Here is an 8,032-nt window from a genome sequence, read left to right on the forward strand (position 1 = left end):
TGTTGTCATTTGGTTTATCTGTTCTAGCTTTAATTTTTTGTTTCAAACTAAGTTCAAATGCATGTTTAGCCATATATCAACCATATGAGGCAATGATACAACGTTCAAACCTTGGTGATATGAGCTAAAGCATTCAAAACTTGTTTCTATTTTCACAAATCTGCACAAAAAGTCATTTCTGGTTTCAAAATGTGCAATCTGTTTCAGTCCATATTTTGTTTCGGAAGCATGAGACAACTTTGTTTGATGTTATTGGACATGGATAAAGGTATGGCAAATCATATTAAGCACTGAAATGAAATATGCATAACTTAGTTGCTCAAATATCCTTAGCATGTGCTGTTCAGATTTTTTATTCAAGCTTTCACCGTGCTTGCTATCTTTGAAAGTGTATTCTATGTTTGACATCTGCTAGCTGCTATTATTCAGCTAGATCTAGTGTGTTAGCACTTCCTAGAGTCTTTGTTGTTTCTGTGCATTTACAACATTTGAGAAATTTTAAATTGCCATTTCAAAGTTGTTTGCACTATTCATTTGGTCATTTTCCAGCCTATATGCATAATCACCTTTTAAACCATCAAAATATGCTTTAAAATGGAAGTGAACCAGTGATTTGGCATTGCAATTTGTTTTTAAGTTGTTTCAGTGTTTGAACATCTTTAAAATTATGATACAAAGTTGTTTAATACCTCACTTTAGCGGTTGAATCACTTCCAAGCAATTTTGGGTTTAAAACCACCAAATTAGAAGCCTTTTTCTTATGCAGAACCATTTTCCAAGTGCTGTTTGAAATTTTTCATTGTTTAAATTCCAATTCTGGGTTGCCAAAAGTTGGTTTCGTGTTTCCAAATGAAATTACATCATCAAAGAAGTATATTCAAGTCATAAAAAAGCAATTAAAAACCAAGCAATCTAGTTTTGAACCCAAAAATAAAAACATCTAAAACCTCCCAAAATTGACCTTCCTCCTTTCCATGGACGAGATGATGTAGAAGAATATTTTGAGTGGGAGATGAAGGTAGAACAAATCTTTGAGTGTTACCATATTGATGATGCAAGGAGAGTTACCTTGACAACTTTGACCTTTCAAGGCGCTGCATATACCATCCAATATTGGAATGAACTTAAGACAACCTTGCATAAAAGACATGTTCCAGCATATTATGACGGTACCACTACTTCGATAATGACAATGGTAGACAACAACGGTAGACGACGATGTCGCCGACAACAATAGACGGTACCGTTACTAGCAATAGCGAGGTACTGGTAGAGGCAACAAAATGTTTTTTCCTCAAAAGAACCTTAGATTATATATATCATGTTGAATATAATAAAAACTATGTATGAGATTAATCTCCCTTGTGTTGAATATACACATAGGGTACTCTATTTATAATAGAAGAAATATTGACTAAGCCCATAATACAAATAAAAAATAATAACAAACTAACTAAAGATAAAAGATAAAGATAAGATAAAGATAATATATCTAACAACAATAAAAGACCATGAATGATATGTTTAGTGTTTTACCATGGATCATGAAAGAGAGCAAAGAGAAGTGGTGACCATGGTGTACTCGAGGATAAGAAAAGACTTCCGCTGTAGGTGAGGTGGAGGTGGAGAATCATAGTCCTTTGTTTGAGGGAGGATGTTGGGTACAAACAAAGTCCCACATCGAATAAAATAAGAGATGGACATGAGTTTATATACACATAAGATACCTCCATTGGTAAAAGAACTTTTGGAGTGGTACCAAAAACAAATCCATGAAGGCTTAACCCAAAGCAAACAATATCTTACCACTGTGAAGATCTATGTGTATGTGTGTATGCTGAACCTCCCTACATGACGGAGGAAAATGATGATTATTAAACATTTATGAATTTATTAGTTATTTTATGTATGTCTATTTTATAATTTATGAACCTATATTTTTAGTTATGATTGAACTATGTATGCATAATTTTTCATCTATTCATAATTCTTACAAGTTGAGTTACGATCCTCGAGTTTAGTTTCTATCCTCCTTCCAGTTCTTGTATGATCTTCAAGTTTAACAACATTGTTAAAGATAAAAGTTTCGGAAATAGATTTTTGTTATTGAAAGAGATAATTTTTATAAGAAATTGATGTTATAAATATAAAGATAATATTTAAGTGATCATAATACAACAAGAAAAAGGTTATGTAACGCATACTCAAGATGATAATAGTTATATTCCTAATGTGTTTTATAAAGGTATGTAATAGAAAATCAAAACTCAAGGAAGAAAGTTATGTATAAAACATATTGAAGGGAAGTTGCTTGTTCATTGATCAACGAATATATTATAAGAGTGTAAAGTAGATAGAATCACATGTCGGATGTTGCTTTGTAAAATTTGAAAAATGTACATTTAAATAAGCATATGTTTTCATATAAAAACTTAAATTTAAAACAACTCAAAAATAAATGTAATATAGGTTTTCTTAGTTATAATTAGGAGTGAAAAAAACTACTTTATACTAAATCCAGTAACGTTGAAATTGGAAACGATAAAAATGGAAAATTGTACTTGTACTTTTTTTTAATTGATAATGTTAGTTGTTAGTATTTGTTAGTGATACTAGTTGAATTCACAACTTTTTTTCACTCTTTCTTTCAAACCATTAAACTTATAACTCTTAAGAATCAGTGAAAAAAATTAAACCATTACCTTCCAATTTTACCATTATATATCAATCTCATATATCAAATGTTGCTCATCATCCTTTTCTATTTGACTTTCACAATTGAATTTCAGTTTACCACATTGTTCTTTTATATAAAAGCGAATCTGCTTAGGACATGAACACTAAATGTGGGTGCTTATATTAACAAAAATATACCCATGACCGAACCTTCATATTGGTTGTAAACTTTTTGCTTAATAAAAAAAGAAATTAATTTTAGACGTGGTTGCTCCTCAAATGGTGCGAGTGCGAGACAAAGAAAAAGAAAAACGAATGTTAATATTCCAATTCTACAAAAGAATTGAAGGCAAAAGTTCCAAAAAAAAGTACGTTTGGAACAATTGCCAAACAGTATTTTCCTTGTTTTCTCTACAATGATGAAGACGAGGTATGACTTTTAAATAAATAAGGCATCATCGTTGTGTGAGTAGAAAGAATTCTCATGATTTGGTTTAGATCCTTTGTCCGACATAGACAAAAAGTTAATTGCAGGAGGAACAAGTTCCATAGTTCTGCTATTATTTTAAAAATATTACAATGCAATCTCACCATATCTACTATAGTATTTGTTGGGTTATTCGTAAATATCAGGAAAGAGTAGCTATGTTTAATTGATATCATAAGTTAGTTTATATAACATTAGATTATCATATATGACTAAAATGTTGGTTTTTAATAATCTTTTTTCGGAAGTAAAAAATATATTTTTCATAATAATCATATTAAATATCATTTCTGGTTAAACGAAAATGCAAACTATTTTATACTAAGAATCTATGAACATCATACAAACTCACAACTGAGGAAAAGTACATATAACAAACTCCATTTGGTATACATTAATTTATCCTTAAGTGGTAAAAACTATTTTGTATAATATTTAAAATGTTTACTTTTAATTTGTTCATAAACTTAACTTTAATTTAGGAAAAAGTTAAATTTATTTTTCTAAAAGAACTTGTAAAAAATTCATCCAAATATGATCCTGTTATTTGCCGCATATTAGGTGTGTTTCATATTTAATGAACATAAGAAACTGTGGCTTCCCTTGATTCACATAAACTTTATAAAGCATACGAAAATGCAATGAATTCTGTGGTTGGAAAAGACTTTAGATCTTGCATTACACATTTTCATTAAAAAAAATCAAGTAACGTATAATAAACCACTTCGATAAATTTATTATCTTAAAATTTTTAGATTAAAATTATATTAATATTTTATGTGGTATGTTAGACTTATATCTTATTGATATTTTTTTTTTGTTAAATCTTTTCTCTAAGAGCTCATAAGATGATATTAGAGTCAAGTGTTCCATTTGTTGAAAAAAATTTTGGAAATTCAGAAATGAGTTTATGTCCCAAAATGACTAAATATGACAACGAAAAAAAATTCATAAAATCATTCTCTTAAAGTTTTGTATTAGAGGTAGTGTCAATCGTTGGTGTCAGTAATTTATGTGTACTCGAACTTGTGTTTCATTGGTATTATATTTTTTTGGTAAATGATCTCAAAACCTATTATAGTGGTATTAGAGTTAAAGATTTATCTTGATGATCAACTTAATTTATAGAGAAGTTTCATATTTTTTTGGTTTGGAGATGATAGGTTGATTTTTGGGAATCTAAGAGTACGTTTAATTAGTTAGATGGAAAAGTTGAGTGTAAAAAAAAAAAACTCATAAATATATTGTCTTAAAGTTTTGAGTTTAAGGTGATGTCATTGAGTTTATCTCTCAAATTAGTTTTGTATTTCTCTAGTGAGTTCTCTTGAAAAACCTACTAATGATATCAAAGTCTAAGGTTTATTTTGGTGACTGACTCAATTTATGTAAAAGTTTCATATCTTTTTAGTGTGGAGAAGTTTCTTATCTTCAAAGATGGGAAAAGCTTCAGATACGGCAGGGAAGAAGCCAGTTCTGTGCTGCAAGAAAGCTAGAAATTGTGATTCATAAATTCCAAAATATTTCAAGTTGTTGTAGAAGAAGCTCTCGTTATTAACATGTGCTAAACATGTTTAATGTTTCTATTAATGTTGTAAAAGTAGCAGACATAAACAACAAAAACAGTGCTTCTCTATTATTAATGGCTATGTAATGAATAAAGTATTTGCTTACTACTTAGTGTCTACCTATTTGAAAGGATAAAGTTTGATAAGTGCACACTCCAGTGCAATTTCATGTATGTTTATTCTTAATTCTCTCACTCTAGTATAAAAATTATTTTTTTCATTAGGTTGCTCTCCAATATATACACATATATAGAGCTTGTTTAGCTACATACACATATATAGTACTTTATATATGAATAGCAGAGAAACTTTCAAAAACAATTCTGTCTAGTCATTAGACACCAAAAATATATTATTAGAAAAGAGTTGTCATCCAAAACGAGCTTGTAATGATGTCAAGAAGGACCTATCCAGCTCTCATAAGGACAGAAAGAGTTAACTAACAAACCTTAATCACTCGAATCAATCTACTCTGAGAATTGGTTAAGATTAAAACTTTTAAAAGTTTTATAATTATGTAATATTATTCACTTTTATGCATACGACCTTATGGTTAAGATCCTGTCACCTCTCTTACCACATGACACTCCCACTAATGTACACAGTGCATTTTTACCTGTAGCATGCAGTGATTCGTTATTCATGGTACGCATACCCTAGAAACTCTCATTTGATCTGCAGCAATGCCTCAAGGAGCATGAACTGAGTCCCGTAAGGAACTCCAATAACAAACACCAGTGAGAATCCACATCCTATGGATGCTGATTTTATTGCAGGGGTGATTTATATGATCTATAAATTGGTCATGACAAAAGGAAGGGATAATCTTCATCCCAAGGATTAGATCCAATCAAAATCTTGTTTCTAAACCTCAGGATGCAGATTATCTGATCCCAAACCAATACTGTTTCTTCCTAAAAGGTATGAACCAAATGGCAATAAACAAATGTAACAGGGTGGATTGAGTTGAGTGCTGTCATAATAGCAATTTATAGTTCAAAAAAGTTTCGGAATATATTCAGTCCTAGTTAAATATTAATGCTACCGAACAAAGATTAGTAATTGAAGCAGTCACTACCTCAAAATGGTTCAAAAAAAAGTATTCTTATTCTTTTGTAGCCAATTATTATATTAAAGGATTCTTTACATATAGGAAATTCCTCTGGCCATTTTGGAAGGGACCTTTTTGTTCCCTGTACATGGATGAAGGCGTAAATCTATTGAAAATAGTTCTAAAAAACCTATGGAAGAGTTAAGAGTGAATAAATGGCACCCATTGATTGTCCAATTGCTGCATTTACATTCATGCCATAATAAGAACTGTTAAATTCTGGAATGAAATGACCAGGTATAATGGTAGGAGCACACATGCAAGGACGCTAATGCCAAAAATCATTATATCATTTATATAAAACTATAACAATACACTTCAGCTTGGCTTTCAAAGCAACCTCAACCATAAAACTTGCAATTTACTGATTTAGCATTTCGATGACACTCATTAGCAGAAAAATTTATTGCTGAGGTATGGAGGAACCTCCTTTCGCAATTTATCAGTTAGATTCCACACATCACTATTTTTCACACATGCATAGTTGATGCATTATTCTTCGGTGAAAAATAGAAAATAGAGCATGGATTCTATACGAGAGATGGCTAATTTCTCAAACTATTTTAAGTTTTGATGATAAGAAAATATGGAAAAAAAATGGAGGAAGAAGATATTCCATCCAATACGATCAATCTGATCTGATGCAGTCAAGAAAACATTTTGGAACAAAATCCAATACATTATCATGAAAATCATAAGATTGTTACAGTTATATCTCAAAGAATGCATTTTAAGTATCGAATTTCCGTGCTCCTCTATGTTAATTACGCTGTTGGCATTGCTACATCTTTTTGTGCACATTTTCCTATTTATTGATGCAAAAGCAACGTATCATTCAATAAATCAGAAATGCAAGGCGAACCTGATTCCCCAAAACAGATGTTGACTCGGACATAGTTATTGCAATCCGAAGTAGTGGAAACAATCTCTGCAAAATCAAACACTCAATTTGCTCTCTCTCCTCTGTAAATGCAAAGTTTTGCTGAAATCCATCCAGTCCTCAAAATATAGGAGACAGGACCTAGCGTCCCATCTTGCCCTCAACCCTTCCTACGAAGCCTCTTTCCTTTTCAGTGGCATTCAGGACCTACATGTAGTTGGCTCTTGGATACTCTTGCTTCTTACCGGTGCTCGGATAGTGCCTGGAAAATGTTTGATGAAATAACTGAGAGGGGTATTTGATTTAGCACATTTGGATATGAGAAATTGTTAAGTTTGTTTCCAACGAGGATACATTAACTATATATAAATTATGTAACTAACTGAACAAAATTATTACACTTTATCAGCAAATTCACAATAAATTAAGAATGTGTTTAGATTTTAGTTAAAATAAATAAATTTTCACTGTTTGAGCTCTCTCAACGTGAATGTTAGCTAGATGTGACTTGATTTGCTCTCATCAACTAAATTGTCTTGTAGTGCATTAAATTAAGGATATTGTAGTGCATTAATAGATTAGTAGCTTAGATTCCTTCCCACTCTAAAAAATAAGATAAAAAAAAAACCAAGATACTTATTTGGCTTCTAGTGAAGTGGATTCAAGGTACATATTTCGTGCTTTCGGATTATTTTATGTTTTCACTTTGTCTAGATCTCGTGGGAGGTATTATATTTAAGTAGGATAAGAGTGACAAAGATTTTTAATATTTAAAATTTAAATTCTTCTTACAATCAACATAATATCATATAGTTTGAAATGCTAACCTGTATAATTTTCGTTTAACCATTCTTATTAACTACTTGGCATCAGAATCCAATCGACTACGTCGAATGTTTATCTTGTATTTCTATGACGTAAAGTTTTTAAAATTACTGTAAGTAAATTATCCACTTTCTTTTTTACTAAAATCACTGCAAGACGGATATTAAATTTAAAAAAATCAATAAATTTTAATTATTATTATTATTATTTTAGAAATCTATGTTAATAAATATATATATATATATATATATATATATATATTCACATTATTTATTATTTTTGGTATAGTAAAAGAGTGTTATGAATTATTATACTACAACATTTACTAGGATTCTCATTAGGTTTGCCACCTCAGTATTTCTTTAATAGACACTGTTACTTTGATTCGATTTACCGTAAAGCCATAAGACATAATAGAGGCCTTGATATCGTTTAAGTTAATATTTATTCGTGAAGCTTCAACCTTATTGATGGTAAGAGAATTGATA

The sequence above is a fragment of the Vigna angularis genome, chromosome 2 (genome assembly GCF_016808095.1).
Source record: "Vigna angularis cultivar LongXiaoDou No.4 chromosome 2, ASM1680809v1, whole genome shotgun sequence".
Classification (NCBI taxonomy): Eukaryota; Viridiplantae; Streptophyta; class Magnoliopsida; order Fabales; family Fabaceae; genus Vigna; species Vigna angularis.